The 15,820-nt window shown below is 42.7% G+C and overlaps 1 protein-coding gene across 4 annotated transcripts in view; it reads right to left on the minus strand.

Moving 5' to 3' along the window:
* The window catches only part of gse1 (Gse1 coiled-coil protein), a 290,630-nt gene that overhangs the window by 46,211 nt on the left and 228,599 nt on the right, over positions 1-15,820 (minus strand). The window contains exon 1 of one of the 4 annotated variants that reach the window (XM_036584598.1): positions 12,148-12,318. The exons of the other annotated variants lie outside the window; for them this stretch is intronic. The gene's annotated coding sequence lies outside the window, so the exon portion shown is untranslated. Of the gene's footprint in view, positions 1-12,147; positions 12,319-15,820 lie in introns of those variants that run through there. 4 annotated transcript variants of the gene reach the window in all.

Raw genomic sequence — 15,820 nt, forward strand, 5'->3', positions numbered from 1 at the left:
CAGATGGTGACACCACAGTAGAATTTTGGCAAAATGATCATGTTTCAAAAGCATCAGTCAGTCAGACCTGCTCCACACAAAACACACTGGAAACATAATGAATCCATCACTGTTAAACTCATGAGGCTTTACTGCATAGTAAAGTGCCCTCTTATGAGACTGAAAATGAGTTCCCCTCCTTTGTACATAGCATTGTGGCTAACAGTAAAATAAAAACACATAGTTTAGTTATGTGTTAGGAAGAAACTCATTATAAGAGCACTTTTATCTTATACCCTGTCTACTGCCATCCATGTAAGAAGGATGGACAGACAGACCCTTGAAGGAAACTCCTTATTTATTTATTTATTTATTTATTAAATAGGAAAACGCAATACAAGATTTCTAAGGATAAACTGTAGGTTAGCAAATGTGTGCGTGAATGTACACATATTAAACATGATAAAATTTAAGGGAGCGACTGATATGGACAGGTATCCACTATTTATTCTAGGGGGGTGGGACGAAGAGAAAAAAATGATTTCCTGGTTTCAGAACTCACAATAGTGCAAAAAGCAATTTTTAGTCCAGCACTTACCCAGCTTATCTCTAGTATGGCCTTTTCTTGTTCCTGTTTGTCACCAGTGTTCTTCACTTCTAACGCTTATAGCATCAGCCTAACTCAACTCATCAGCTATTTGTCAAGACTTCTGTGACCTAAGCCTAAAAGAGGTATGTTGGAATAATAAATATTCTTTGCTGTGACAATCGAAGACATTGAGTGAACCTCTGTACATTACCTACACTGCGTTCTACATCTTTATCTCCAGCAGAGGGGGCTCTACTACTCTTTATAAGCATCGTTTTTGGCCTTAGAGGCCTACTACTACATGAACCCTTCATCAGGCTGAACCATTGCAGCCTTTTAACAACCGCAGTGGGCAAGGTGGATCCTTTATTGGCACACTTTCAAGTGCCATGTAAAGTTTTTGTAAACTGTTCGAGCGCTAAGAGCAGAAACCAGGGGTGGACGATATGATGATACGTTATTGTTACCATGAGAAAGTTTAACACATAACTTCATCATTTATAATATATGTATTGTCACTGCTGCAACACTAAACAACTAAACACGGTCTCTGTAAATAACAACAACCAGTGCACAGTAACTGCATAAACTGCATGGTAACAAGTAGTCGACTGGATGTTATCTTTATTTATTTATATTCATGAATTGTTTCATTTTTACTCCTGTTTTTTTAGGTTATATATTTTGGGAGCTCAGTTTTTCTAGCCTTTTTTTTTAAAGGTGGCATTACTGTTTTGCAGATGCATTTTGTCCATTAAAAATACTATGATGCATATTGAGTAACATGAAAATGTCCTCAAGTACCATGATGTGACATTTTTGCCATATCACCCACGCTTCGCTGGAACATTCTCTGCTGCATAGAAAACAGACTATCTGTGCCAAGCCCGATCTAGAGTAAAATGACTGGAGTGCCATGGCTAGCGTATGTCTTGTCTGATAACATGAAAGTACACACAAACTCACACAGATGCAGAGAGACACACAAATACACCCGCCCACACAGACAAAACAAATACACAAATACATAAAGGCGCGCACACACACACACAGACACACACACACACACACAGTGTAATCCCCAGTGGCTCCGGTGTGGCCTGGCCTGCTGAGCAGATAACAGGCAGGGTGCCCTAGAGAGCCGTTAATCTTTAACCAGGAACAGATTTGCCTATCAGCTTGTTAAAAGAAGCACAGCGCTGTGGATGCTGCTATCTAGTGTAATTCATCTGCCTCTCCTTACCTGGAAATTACTCTGCCTGCGTGTGTGGGTGTGCGCATGCATCCGCGTGCTTATTAGACAGAAAAGGAGAGGCATCTATGTGCCCACAAGGTCAGCATTTCAGCCTGAAGACTACAGGCACACACACACACCCCTGAGAAGCAGAGGATGGCGCAAACACACACAGCTGACCCGAACTGGCTAGTTCTGTCAGTGCTGTTTGACGAAATGCGAGGAGATGTACAGTGTACACACCATGGATGCAACAATCATGATTTTATATGATTTTATAGCCGATTCTGATTTCTTTACAGCCAAATTAGCCTTTTTTTAACCTGAAGCTCTCACTGTGTGGGCAAAAAGAACACATGAAACACACTGAAGCACATTTCCAACACTTTCTATTAGCTAAAGATGCAATATGAATAACGTTATTTATTCTTTAAAGGGCCAAATTGGCCTTTTCAATTCTGAAATCAAAAATCAGTTGCCTACTTAAATAATACAAATCAAATAAAAGTTTCTGACAGAATGATATTTTAGTATCGGTGTTCAGCAGTAGTGTTTAAATACAGTGTGTGCGCACTAACCTGACTTGTTATTTACATCATATAATCACTAAACTGGGATCGGCCAAAAGCAATAAATTCTTGCTAGGAAGTGACTAGGAAGCATTCTGAACCACTGGAAATGCTCTTCTTAACGGCAACTCACGCTTACAGCACAGGGTGTACGTTTGGTGGTTAGCCACAGAACTGCCCTCAGAGGGCTAAACAGAGAGGGAGGGTTCATGAATTAAGCTCGTTTACATGTAAACAGTAACATAAACCATTACCAACCAAACTTGCTGGCTAGCTCACATAAGACACATATAACATATCTGCATAAAGCAGACATGGTTAACTACGGCAGTTTTACACCATCTAGGGCTTCTTTGAGGGCTCATGGGATGTGCAAATGAGCTGGAGAATCATGTAGGGCCCAAAGTCAGCGCAATGTAATTAGCTTGATCTGTATATCTTATATACATTTCATTTAGCGAGAGAGAGAGAGAGAGAGAGAGAGAGAGAGAGAGAGAGAGAGAGAGAGAGAGAGAGAGAGAGAGATAGCTGCATTACAGGCTGGGTCCCGATTAAATGATGGAAAGTTATAGAGGTCTGTGTGTATGCTCCATCATTATGCCCCAGGCCTGCATCCAGCTCCATTAAAGAGCTACAGCAGACAGCAGGGGAACCATTACAGCCTCTCTCCACCTACTGCACTTTGCTATTACACACACACACACACACACACACACACACACACAGCTCAGAGGCTCGCCTTCCAGATCCCACCTAATGCACTCTGCTGGCAAAAGATGAGCATTACAATACTGCACATAATCACACAAAATCACGCACAAATTGGAGGAAGCCTCAGAAACATGGAGACAAAGGCACACGTTTGTTCTCGGCTGCTTTCGGATCAGCAGGGTGTTCAGTAATTCTCCCTCACTGTCACACACTCACACACACACCTCCCCCTACTCCTTTCTCTACCTGCCTGGCAGAGCACAAAAGAGAACAGTAGGGAGGTCTACCTTCCAAAACACACTGAGCTAAATCACCTCCATCCATTTTTGTCTTTTTTTCCTCATCCCTCTTTCTCATAGTCCCCAGCAGCTCTCTCCTCCTCCTCCTCCTGTCTCACATTCACTCTCTTCTCTGCTGGATCTCCATGCACCCCAGTAGTCCTCTCCTCAGCGCAGGAAGTTCGGATGGTAAACATCTTAGGATGTTTTGTTCTACATAAATAAATACCACTCATGCCCAAGCACCTGCACCTGCACCTCCACAAACACACATACACGCACTTGCTGTGCATCAAGTTACCAGCAAGGCATCTCCTGAGGAGGGCTCGAAAGGTAGCACATCAGCTCAAAGGTATTTAAGGCCTGTGTAATTAGTGATCTGTGAAAGATTGCAATTAATGCATTCCAAAATGAGCTTTCCAGTGAATCACAGCAACACCCACTGCTAACCTCTCACCAACCCATCTCACCACACACAGACTGCAGAGTGCATAACAGGCCCGCAACTAACGATTACTTCAGTAAATCTATAAACTATTTTTTTCAGTGTATCGATTAATCTAACAATTACGTTCTTGTTTCAGTGAGAAACAATAGTACATAGTGCATCTAAAAGCATCCAATCACTCCTTAAAAATAGTCCAACGGATCAGCAGAGACATGTTTGGTATCTTAAGTTTGCTTCTTTAATTTTTCACTAAAGCCACTAATATGGTAAATGAGAAATGGAAGTATAATTTATACTGCATGCCACAAAAACAAATCCATTTGAGATTCCGCAACAACTTGACAAAATCTGAAGCAAGTGTGTGATGATTCAGACATGCCATGAGCAAGATGCTAACTGCTGATCATAAGACTTCAGTACTCATTCGATATATCAGCCTTGTAGCTCTTATACAAAACCAGAGGATAAACCCTTGGACACCACACATGCCTACACTGATAAACCATACTTGGGGTGAAACTATATAACTAGATTAATAATCACAGTCCTCCCCAAAATTACCACAGTTCTCTTTTTTACTCTCCAGCTGCTTGGGCCTCTCCCTTGTGGTCCTGGATGAATCCAATCTCAGCTGCTGGCCGGCCTGAATCCAGAAGGAAACAGGGTGGAGCTGGGCTTTGACAGCATGGGGTGAGAGGGGCCACAGGGGAACAGTGGGCCTGGTGCTGCACCTGCTCGGGATGAGAGAGCATCATGTGCAGCCTCCACCTTCGAGTCAAGCAGCATCCTCAGCTGCACAGCGGCAGCCTGCAGCTGCCTTTTTCAGAACACGGGAATAATGAACTGGTGATTATAGGCCTTTCCGAAAGAGGGCAATGTGCTGCTTCTTCCCCCTCTCTTCCTCTCGCGCTCTCTCTCTTGACTTGTAGTTGCGTGATGGTTCTAGTATGGCTGTGTGTGTTCTTGAGTGTGTGAGCGTGACTGTATATTTTGCCACTCCGCTCTGCCAAATGCTAATCAATCTCAAATCTGCACCAAGCTGGGTCAGCCTCACACTGAGCACAACCTCTTCTCCATCTCTCCCTCTTGCTACCCCTCCTCTCGCTCCTCCTACCTGCCTCTTTCTTTCGCTCTCTCTCTCTCTCTCTCTCTTTCACCCCATCTTCCTCCTCCTTTCCCTCCTGCTCTCTCTCTCTCTCTCTCTCTCTCTTTCTCTCTCTCTCTCTCCCTCTCTCTCTCTCCTCCGAGGTGCAGACGACACGGCGGTCTCCAGCATTAATGGTTCAAGAGCCATCGCTAATCAAAGCTCTGATGCTGCCTGCGGTTTGCTAATTACTGCTCCCTGTACTCCGCCAGAGCACACTGAACGTGGCCCCTGCCACACACACACACACAGACACACAGGCACTCTCGAATGCCCCAATTACAACCTAATAGCCTGGCAGAGAGAGAGAGAGAGGAATCATCCTGAAGGAGAGGAAGAACCAGTTTAGAGGAAAGCTGTGTGTGTGCGCGCGTGTGAATGATAAATAGCTGGTGGTGGTTCATTTCTCTCTCCAGGCTCATCTGTAGACACATGCTGAGCGCGTCTCCATGGCCACACTCCGGAAGCCATGACTGCAATACAGCGGCCCTTGGGTCCGACCTGGCACCACACTCCAATTAATGAACTACAGCCATCTCCAAAAAAAGAGCTCATTAAGTCTTTCCCGGTCATGAGCAAAGAATCGTGGGTAATGCAGTTTTAACACACTCAGACCTCCCCCTCATGGTGAATGCCGGTATCAGCATCAAGAATGAGACCGTTAAATACTAAATACTGGTGGAAACGAAGAGGAATGAATGAGAAGCATTCTAGCTATGCTGGCCTAATCCACACGCAAAAAAACAAGCATAACAAGTACGTAATCACATTTTCTCTCTCTCACGCACACACAAACACACACAAGTACACACCATATGACATTCAGCTGATCTGGCATCTGGTTGTGGCACTTTTGGGCCGCTTATAATGAAGGCTTTCTCCTGCTCTTAGCCATCTGACTGTGTGTGTGTGTGTGTGTGTGAGAGAGAGTGTGCATGCATGCATGCATGAGTGTCAATGCTTGCGAGTGTGTGTTTGTTTTTTTATAAAGGCTTCAAAAAAATCTAGGTGTGATCACTGAATAATGATTACTGGATTGAGTGTGCCAGTGTGAGATCTAGTGCTGGGTAATATAGATTATACAGATAGATAATGAGCCTTATATCTATAAGAACCTTTAGGTATGCACCTATATAGGAATTCCGTTGGACCGATGCTGATATCCGATATTTTTTATTTGCAGATGCATAAACATTTATAAAAAGTAGAAACTGAGACTACACCTACTTGGATTAGTATTACAGAGAAATGTAACATTTATTTATTTCTGCAGTTACAAGTGCATCACAATGTAAACTATGCAAGCATTTTGGCACAGCAGCCCAGCACCTCTTAAGCCTTCTACTCTTCCAGAGCATAATAAATACGCCATCATATATCGGTTTGAAAAATCTAAACATCTGTCCAAAGTCAATGTTTCGAAGCAATTATCTGCCAATATTAATATGATTCTAATATCATTGTGCTTTCCCATAAAATAATATCATCTCATGTAAGCTTCATTTTGGTGTAGTTTTAAGAAAAATAAATAAAACAGTCCTGTCAACATAAAATATGTCAGGTTGGTAAGACATTCTTTTAGTACAGAGTACCAGTACTTAGAAAGCACAGGTTAACTAACTTTATTAAAGTAAATATACATCTCTTTCAGGACAAGGAAAACAATGTTTTGAATTTTAAATTGTATAATAAGAAATAATATATTGCTATTACTGTAAAAAGATATTCATACTTTCACACTGTATCTGTCTTGATCCATTTATCATGACGTTTTCACTACGTAAAAGCTAGCTTCAAGTGATATATTAACTTGATATTGAAATAATCAATACTGTCCAGCACTACAGTGACCCCCTGTGGGCCAGTCTCCTGGGATAGACGGGCAGTGTGTGCTGGCCAGAAAACAGCGCTGCAAAGCAATAGGACACAGAGCACTGAAAGTGCTGGCATTCCTGCTGAATTGGCTGTAATTGATACATGAGACTTTAATGGTTGCTGCCTTGGGTCGCACACACACACACACACACCGTCCTCTGGCTGCTGTAAGGTCTCTGAACTTCCATGCAGTGAAAGGGCCAGAAAAAGCCTCCCACAAATGCACAAAACACAAACACACACTGCAAGTAAACACACAAAACACAAACATACACTGCACGTAAACGCTTCCTGCCAAAAGCTTTGTGAACTCAGCTGTGTGTTTTGCGAACTACAGGGCGATAAGAGAGTGTATGGGTGAGTGTGTCAGAGTGTGTGTGTGTGTGTGTGTGTGTGTGTGTGTGTGTGTGTGTGTGTGTGTGTCTCTTATCTCCGACTCCAGTGTTGCTTGCGCTACGTTTGTTTAGCCACTGCTTATCAGCTCCAGAGGGATTAGACCGAGCAACTGTCAAACACTGTTGTTGCGTTTCTTAATGCCCTCATTCAGGCCCTGGCCTGTGTGTGCTGGTGCTGCTGCTGCAGTATAAAGCTCAGTGAGGAGCACTCCATCTCCACACGCCCACTACAGCCCACTCAGCCCAGCCATTCACACCCACAGTAAGGAAACATCTTTCCCCAAGGCCCTACAGAACCGCCAGAAACAAACAGACCTGAAACGCTGCAACAGCAAAGGAACATGAGTTACTTGCCAATGCTGTACTGTATTGGCCTCTGAACCAACCCTACCACCACCAAACAAACCACTGCATGAACTCATTTGTAAATTTCAACTTTCTACAACAGATTAATGTATTTGACTATTATTCAAATGACCAACTAATTTTTCTCTCACTTTGCCCCATCACAGCATCACCATCATTCACAACTCTTCCTTCATTTAAGGTGCAATAGATTTGTTTATATTATCCAATTACTGGTCAGAACACATGTTTTTATTAGAGCTGCAAGTAACATTTATGTCTACATTTGATTAATCTATGAACTATTATTAGACTATTTGACCAATCTAACCTTTATGCTTTCTGTGGTTTCCACTGCACCTCATTCATCTTCATTCAGATCAGTGCAGGAAGCGATTTCTTCTTTTATACTGCAACAAAACAAAAGAAGCCACGCTGCCCCCAACGCTTCCTGAAGTCAACTGCAATTTGTCAGAATGACTTCATGTATCATATCAGATATTACAGTGCAGTATGGTGCACTTCTGTTTCAGCATCAGCTTTATCTATAATCAGCTTTGTCGACTAATCGTCGCAGCCTTAATTCAGATGTGGTGCTGCGTCATCAGTCATGTCTTATATTGAGTCACGTTCCACTGATCACCAACATAACAAGGGGAATCTGATGGCCGTTGAAAGGTCCTGTTTCCAGGTCCTGGCCGCTGAATGCTCCTGCATGTTCAGGCCTATCTGGTGTCAGGGATAAGATCAGCACGGCTCGACTGAGGCCCTTCACTGTGGCTGTTTACCATTCCAACAGGCCATTTGCATATTCCACCCATCCCCGTATTTGACTGTGGAGGGTAGGCAAATCAGAGCCGCTCTCCGGCGCTGCCTTTCTGCGTGAAATCGAGATCAAACGATGAGTAACTGACGACTCTGCGAGTGTGTGTGTTGCTCTGTATGACTGTCACAGGACTGGCTGCGGAAGAGCTCCCTCAGCCTGTCTTTCCTGTTTGTACCCACATACACTGTGTGGTTGACACTACCGTGCATCTGGAGGAGTCTGCTGATGCAGAGTATCAACAAAACACCAACCCCCAGAGGGCACTACCGCACACGCACACAGACATGGATGGACATACATACTCAAAAAGCAGGATCAAAAGTGGGGGGAGGGAAATCTGTCTGTCTTCGTGAGTGTTGAGGGGGGGACTGGTTTCCAACAGTATTTCTCTTTTCATTTGTTTATGTACTGCTGTGAACAGTCTGGACGGGTGGAGTTCTTATGGTCAGTTCTAAGCAAGTGCAGTAGCTGAGTTTCATGAGAAAGTTCAAAAGCAGAAATGAGGAAGTTTGGTGCTGAAAAAGATACTAGTCAATCCAGTGCTGACTAATAAGAGAAGAATGCTTGAGGTGGGAGTTTCGAGGAAGAATTGCCTTATTATACTTCATAACGCTGGCATTAGGAAGCAAAGGAAGTATTAGTAATTGATACATCCACGCTCCGCCCACAAGTGTAGCAGAAAATAGGAAAAAATCTCATTAGAAACTGCATCATCGAAATCAGTTTTTGTCAAATTATGGACATTTAGAGTGTGTTACTAATTTCAAACTACATTTATTTTGCATGCAAGTGAAAGGTCAGTTTGACGAGGATAGGTGCTAATGTTAGCATGGTGACAATATCTCTTGTCATTTTCACTCTGAATAGTTTTGATTAACTACAACATAGACGAACTCGGTGGCGTAGCATTTTAAACCAGAAACGAATCTAAACCTCAACCTAATTTTATTAGGTTGAATGGAATTCTTGCCACCATTCTGTGAAGGTGGTCCAACTTCAGGACAGTTGATATCATTTGTGGGTGGAGAATGTATTGGTTAATGACAGACCCTTCTCCTCTGGGTAAGACTGAAGAGGTAAAGAAAGAGGGATAGAGGTGGAGACCGACAGAGAGAAAGAGAGAGAGAGAGAGTGGAGGTGGGGTGATGGGCAGTACGTCCTACAAGTACTAAAGGGCTTTGCGCTCTATAACAGCCGTTTGCAGACAGGTGGTTTATGAAGCATTTACACAGCTGCCCTGCCACTTCCTGTTTATCTCTGCTTCAAACAAGCATCAGTCAACAGCCAGGACAACTATGATGTACGCGCCTCAACACAACCGCTGTCCAAAGCAAAAGCATCTGAGAAACACCACAGAATCTGTCACAGCCATGTCTGGGGGAAAAAAAGAAAAAAGCCTGGCGAGAAACACCCACCTGACACCGGGATCTGACTGTGGTTTAAGCGATCGATTCACCAGCAGACCACACTTCTCTCACTAGAGCCCACATTTAGACTGGCTCACTGAGGCCCAAACTGCTGCTCTTGACACTTTCACAGAGGCCACCACAGAGAGAGAGGAAGTCATTGCTTTTAATGTTAGTCAAATATAGTCTCAGCGAAGGCAAATGTGCCATTTGAACACATGCAAACTCCTGGGGCGTGCTAGAGCCAGCTCTAATGGGAGGCTTTTCAAGCATTTGGTTGTGATAAGAACATGCAAAATTGGGTCACCTTTTTCTTTAGGCAGCGAACGTAAACACCAGAGATTACAGAGTCAGGCTTAATTACTCTTAGAAAATCCACAGCTGCCTTTTCCAGCTGACAAACTGTCACCACATCAAGGCCGGCTCAGGCGTGCAACAGTGGCAAGGGCCAGCCTTGTGACAAAGCCAAACAATGAATATTTATGGTTTTCTGGAAGATGTGGGCTGTGGAGATTACAAAAAAAGAAAAAAATTATACACCCTCTAAAGCCTGAAATTAAATTGTGTGAAAATTGTGTTTCAAGGATGGTGACTCAAACCAATTAGCCTATGTATTGTTTTATTATTTATTTTTTATATGTTAGTTTCAGTTAGTTACTGCCAAGATTAGTCAGTGAGGCCTACAGGATATGAGAAGTACTGAACATCAACATAACATTAAACAGACTGACAAAATAAGAAAAATCTATCCGTTTATGGAATCCATTCATTCCCAGTCAGGTAAACTCTTGCACCAAATCAATGACAGCCTCTGTGCCAGGCCTTGGGCAATGATTGGGACAATATTTATTGTTAAATTGTGTCACATTATGTCACAACTCGCCTTTCTCAGTATACTGTTGATATAAAGAATACTGCCTAACCACATGTTCCATTATAAAGAGAGCATTATTAGGCCTGTTTAACTGGATTTAGTGTAGGGCAATATGTGAAATGTTGAATAAAAAAACATAGTATTCATAGTTTTATTATTATTATGGCACAAATAGGGGTTTTTATTCTATTTCAACCTATCAAACCTCAGAAAAAAACAAATATGAAGTATTTATGAAATATGAAAATAATAAACCAAAAAATATGAAAAATAACAAAGATGACACTGATGTCATTAACTATTGTGATACATTTATGTCATATCGCCCACCCTTACTCTGCGCTAATTCCTCTCATGGCTTATGGGGGCTTAACTCTTAGACACTTTTGGGTTACAACAAGCAGACTTGAGTCACGGGCTCCTTTACATCCCAACAGAGAGAGCGAAGCTGACCGCTGGCCCGGTGCCCCCCTTGAATTTACTCGGCTTAACTGTTTACAAAAGACCCACAGAGTGCAGCGAGTTTACCCCGGTGAGCATGAGCAGCTGGATAAGGAAAGACTTCCCGCTGAGGTGAGCCCAGCCTCACCAATAAAACACGAGCAGACGACGATCAATAATAACACTACAGTAAATGACGACAAGCATACTAAAAGTGGCTGAACGAGTCATGAGAAAACCAATGTCTCACACGTCAGAGATGTGGAGAGGGGATTTTGAACAGCCCTAGCAACCGACACAAAGTAGGAAAGGGAAATAAACTGATTAGGCGGCGGTGTGCTAGCCAGCTAGGCTACTTCGAGCGTTATCAGAAATAAGTAATGTTATCTGTTAGCCTGCATGCTGTTATTATTAGTCGACTCGGCTGCATGGTTTAACCAGATAGATGGGTTCACTTTGTTCAGCTTGTTCTGCGGCGTGAAATAACTTCTCCCGAATGCCAAAGGAGACGATTACAGCGATTACAGAGCTGAGACTGCAGTTTCCAAACAGGGTAGACTTCGTGAAAGGCTACTGTAAGCTAGCTGACTGGAACTGGCACAGTAAGCTCATATAAATGTGACCTAGGTGGCACGAAACCGAGAACCAAGAACGACCGGCACCACTGGGGTGTTTTCCGTATTTTCTGCTTCAGTCACGCCAACATCAGAGTGAGAATACTTACTAAGCAAATGAGCTCATAACAGGCAGCATTTTTAACAGAAAACACGCCACAAATCGCTCGCATTAGCTACAGTTAATCACATATTCACTACTTACTTACTTACTTGACGGCCACAGAGTCGGTTAGGACGGTTACTCTTTAAAAAAAACGCACGCGTCGCGCGCTTGAGCACACGGTTCGCTCGCTTTCGCCGACTTGGCCGCCTCTTTTCCTCTCTCTAACACCAGCACATCGTTTCTGTCTCTGTCTTCGACTCGATTCTCTCTCTCTCTCTCAAACCTCTCAAAAGCCATTCAAGTAAAAACTCACCGTCAAACGGAGTGATAATCCTTGTTTTCTCTTTTATAAATCCCTGTGAAGGCAGACGCGGAGCTCCATCGTACCTCTCGCGGCTTCGTGTCCGTAAGCTTTGACTTTGTTGACACGGGAGAAGGAGCTCCTTCGAGTCGACGCCGGCTGGCTGTCCCGCTGAGAGGAGGAGCTTCCTGCCCCCGAGGGGGGTAGGGGGAGTGCAAAAGCACCTGCTCGAGCGACCCGCCCCCGGAGGGCTGGACAGCACATTGTTACCGAGCCACTACGAGGCACGAGGAGCAGAGCTTTAGATTCCTAGGATGATCATGACTAGGCTACACATGGCTTGTTAGACTTTGTCAGAAAAAAACCCTAATGCAATAAATGGAAAACGATCTAGCCCTGCACGGCATGGTGACCTACAGGCTACATGTTAAGGGATCAACTCATGGAAAACTGTATTTTCTTAACTTAGTTCGATGTAGCTTGTACACATTCATTCTCCAGGCCAAATATTCAATGTAAACTAAACTGTTCAAAGTCAATTGTGTGATGAGTATTTCAGTCCTTTACAGGCTAGTCAGAGAGAACAGAAATTTTGTCTCATATTGCAACTCATAGTTCAGTATTAGAGACATATTCACAAAAACAGCCAGTTTAATTTTAAGGAATAAAAAAAGTTTAAAAAAATGGTAATGTAAAAGTTAATTATGACTATTTTTGGCACATAAACCCACACAAAAAGTCATGAGTGGAAAGAAAACACAAGAAAAATGTACAATCTGGCTGTGTTAAATGCCTGACTGAAAATGTGATACCAATAGTCAACAATAGCTTATATACAGGGAACATGATGACACACAAATGTGGATTTTAGAAATGCAAATAGACAGGGAGCAGTCTTACAACAGCAGCAGAGCACCCTGAAAGGACATTCCCTGAATTAGCCACTAGGGGCCAGCCATCTACCAAGAGCAGGACGCCGCTCCACACAGCCTGGGCTGCTCTAGCACTCACTCCCTATCAATGGCTTTATTGTGGACAAGCAGTCAATAGGCCAGTGTTTGTTAACATGGACATCACAAAGAGTAAATCACTCCCCTGGGACACGAACTGCATGCAAGGCGCCTGGCTTCTGGCATCGGTGCAATGGATCTCTGTGTTCTGTGTGACTGAAACTGTCTATGCTCATTCTTTAATATTCAAATTGGAGGAAATTCATTCTGAACAATTAGATGGGCAAAAAAATAAAAGGTCAGGAGGGCAGGAAAACACACTTTGATGGCTCAGCTGAACTGAAATGAGAAGCTGATGAGGTGCTCTTTATACCCAGAGTAACCATGGCACAAGAATACAAACTACAGGCAAGCCGTGCTATGGCAAATATGGATTTGTGCTCCGATAACATTGCATTGGAGTGTCATGAATAAGTAAGTAAACAAATAAATAAACATATTTAATAACTGGCATGGTGCCTCATTTTTTGAGCAGCACTGGTGTTCTACGTTTAACTCTTATCTGCTCTGCAGAGTAAAACAAGGGAGTGCCTTGTTATCTACTGCCTGCTTTCAAATAGAAAACCAGAATGTCAGTTTAGACTTCCAGGAACAAGGGCTGTAGCCTCTTTTAATGCTGTACCTGAACTCTGACAGAGAAAAGTGCTTTTAGTCTGCAAGTAATGGTTCCCCTCTGAACCTCTGACATTTCTCTTCTGCCTACATCAGTGACATTTTTGAGCACCTTTCATCACCAGTTCCTCACCCAGTCAGTTTCTAGGCACCTTTTTTGTAGATTAAACTGCTATTTTAATAGCTAATGTGAGCGATTTAAATCTACTGTAATAGTTTATTGATTACCCCATTAAAATACAAGCTCATTATTCACTTATTAAGCTTAAGACTTGTTCAGTGACTGTTATACTCGGTAACTACTATGAAACTAATCTGTAAATTAGGTAGTCATGAGAATGTGGAATTGAAGTGTGGGCCAGCATACAGGCTCTTTGAATTGAAATACAAACACAGCCATATAAAACAAAAGGAAAGACAGGCAGCATTTATCACATATTTTTCTGCTTATTCAAACATGGTCTTGAAGGCCTAAAGCTGTGAGACGCCCAGTCGGCGTGATAAACTGTAGATAACCTCTCTGCAGGGCTGCTATCAGATGAGTTCGGAAGATGCCGGTTTAATTGCTTTGCATGTGTGACGGTGCGGAGGATGGGCCTCCCCGGCGGGACAGACTGTTTTGGGAGGATTATGGGGAGGAAATCAGGACTTGGAGAAATATGTTTTGCTGTCGCACACTTCCGAGACGCTCCTCGTCTCTGCGGCAACCTGACCCTCACTTTTCAGGGATTTTGGCAGGGGAAGGGGCGAAGGAAACGTCTGAGGAACCCCTCCTCTTGTCAAAACATCAGAACCGCATCCCTGGTGGAAGTGCGCATGTGTGTGTGTATGTGTGTGTGGGATGTCAGGTTACTCATCCATCTGAAAAGCTAGCGCTCAACTTTCAGTGACCCCAAAGGAGAGCAGGTAGAGTTGACTACATTATCCTGACAAATGTACAAACACTGTGTGCATGTGTGTGTGTGTGTGTGTGTGTGTGTGTGTGCACAAGCGTGTGTCATTACGGCTTTAATCTTGCTGCCTGCATGCCTTTCTCTTTAAGGCTTTAAGGATAACCCTCCATCTCTCACATGGAATTTCCTACTATATCAAGAGGTAAAATTACCCCAGAATTCAGAGCATCTTGCAACTCCAGAACAGTAACTTCATAGAAGAAGGAAAGAAATGCTACTGTAGCATCATTTTTAGTCAGGTCATTTTAGAGCTTTTCTATTGGTCCATTCATCACAAAATATTCTCACAATGTAAAAGGAAGCAGGCCTTTTTTAATTTGTGTAAGAAATACTTAAAAAACAAGGACTTACAAGGTTTTGATTAAATAGCAATGATATAAACCTGACAATCAGATAAAGACCCTATTCACACATGATATTAACATCCGTCTCAAGTGATCTGATCACAAGTGGACAGCAAGACATATAGTCGTTTACACCTGACATTTCAATATGTCTCGAATATGTCTCCAGTGACCGCTTATGATCGGATTTCATGACTGGAGGAAGGGTGCCAGCAGGGGCATCACTTAACCCAAATTAATGGGGCACATGTCCCAAGAGAATGTTGCCGTGCCTCACTAAAATCACAGAAAAAAGACAATACGTATGCTATAAATTTCCCATTTTAACTGCGATTATAGGGCTAAACTACACAACTCAAACATTATGACTGGGGCTGCAACTAAATGTGGTGATTTCCATTATCAATGACTTGTTTCGTGATGGCTCTGATTAATCGAGTAATCATGAATAGAAAAAGTGTGGCTATATTAGTGACACATGAAGAGTCAGTCCACAGACTATTATGGAGGTTGTTTTGTTTCTACAAAAACTTTACTTTGCTACTTAGATGATTCCTCCTCTAACAATAAAGCAAAGATAAATACATTTAAATTTGAATAATAAGTTTGTGTGGTCATTAAAATCATGGAGCGAAAATGAGGAGCAAACATCATCAAGCCAACTAATCGATAAGATACGTTTTTTAACATCATGCAACGTTATTGATATTGTCTATTAATTGTTGCAGCCCTAATTACTACAGACACTACATTGCCTAAAGTGCCC

This window comes from Colossoma macropomum, unplaced genomic scaffold (assembly GCF_904425465.1).
Source record: "Colossoma macropomum unplaced genomic scaffold, Colossoma_macropomum, whole genome shotgun sequence".
NCBI lineage: Eukaryota > Metazoa > Chordata > Actinopteri > Characiformes > Serrasalmidae > Colossoma > Colossoma macropomum.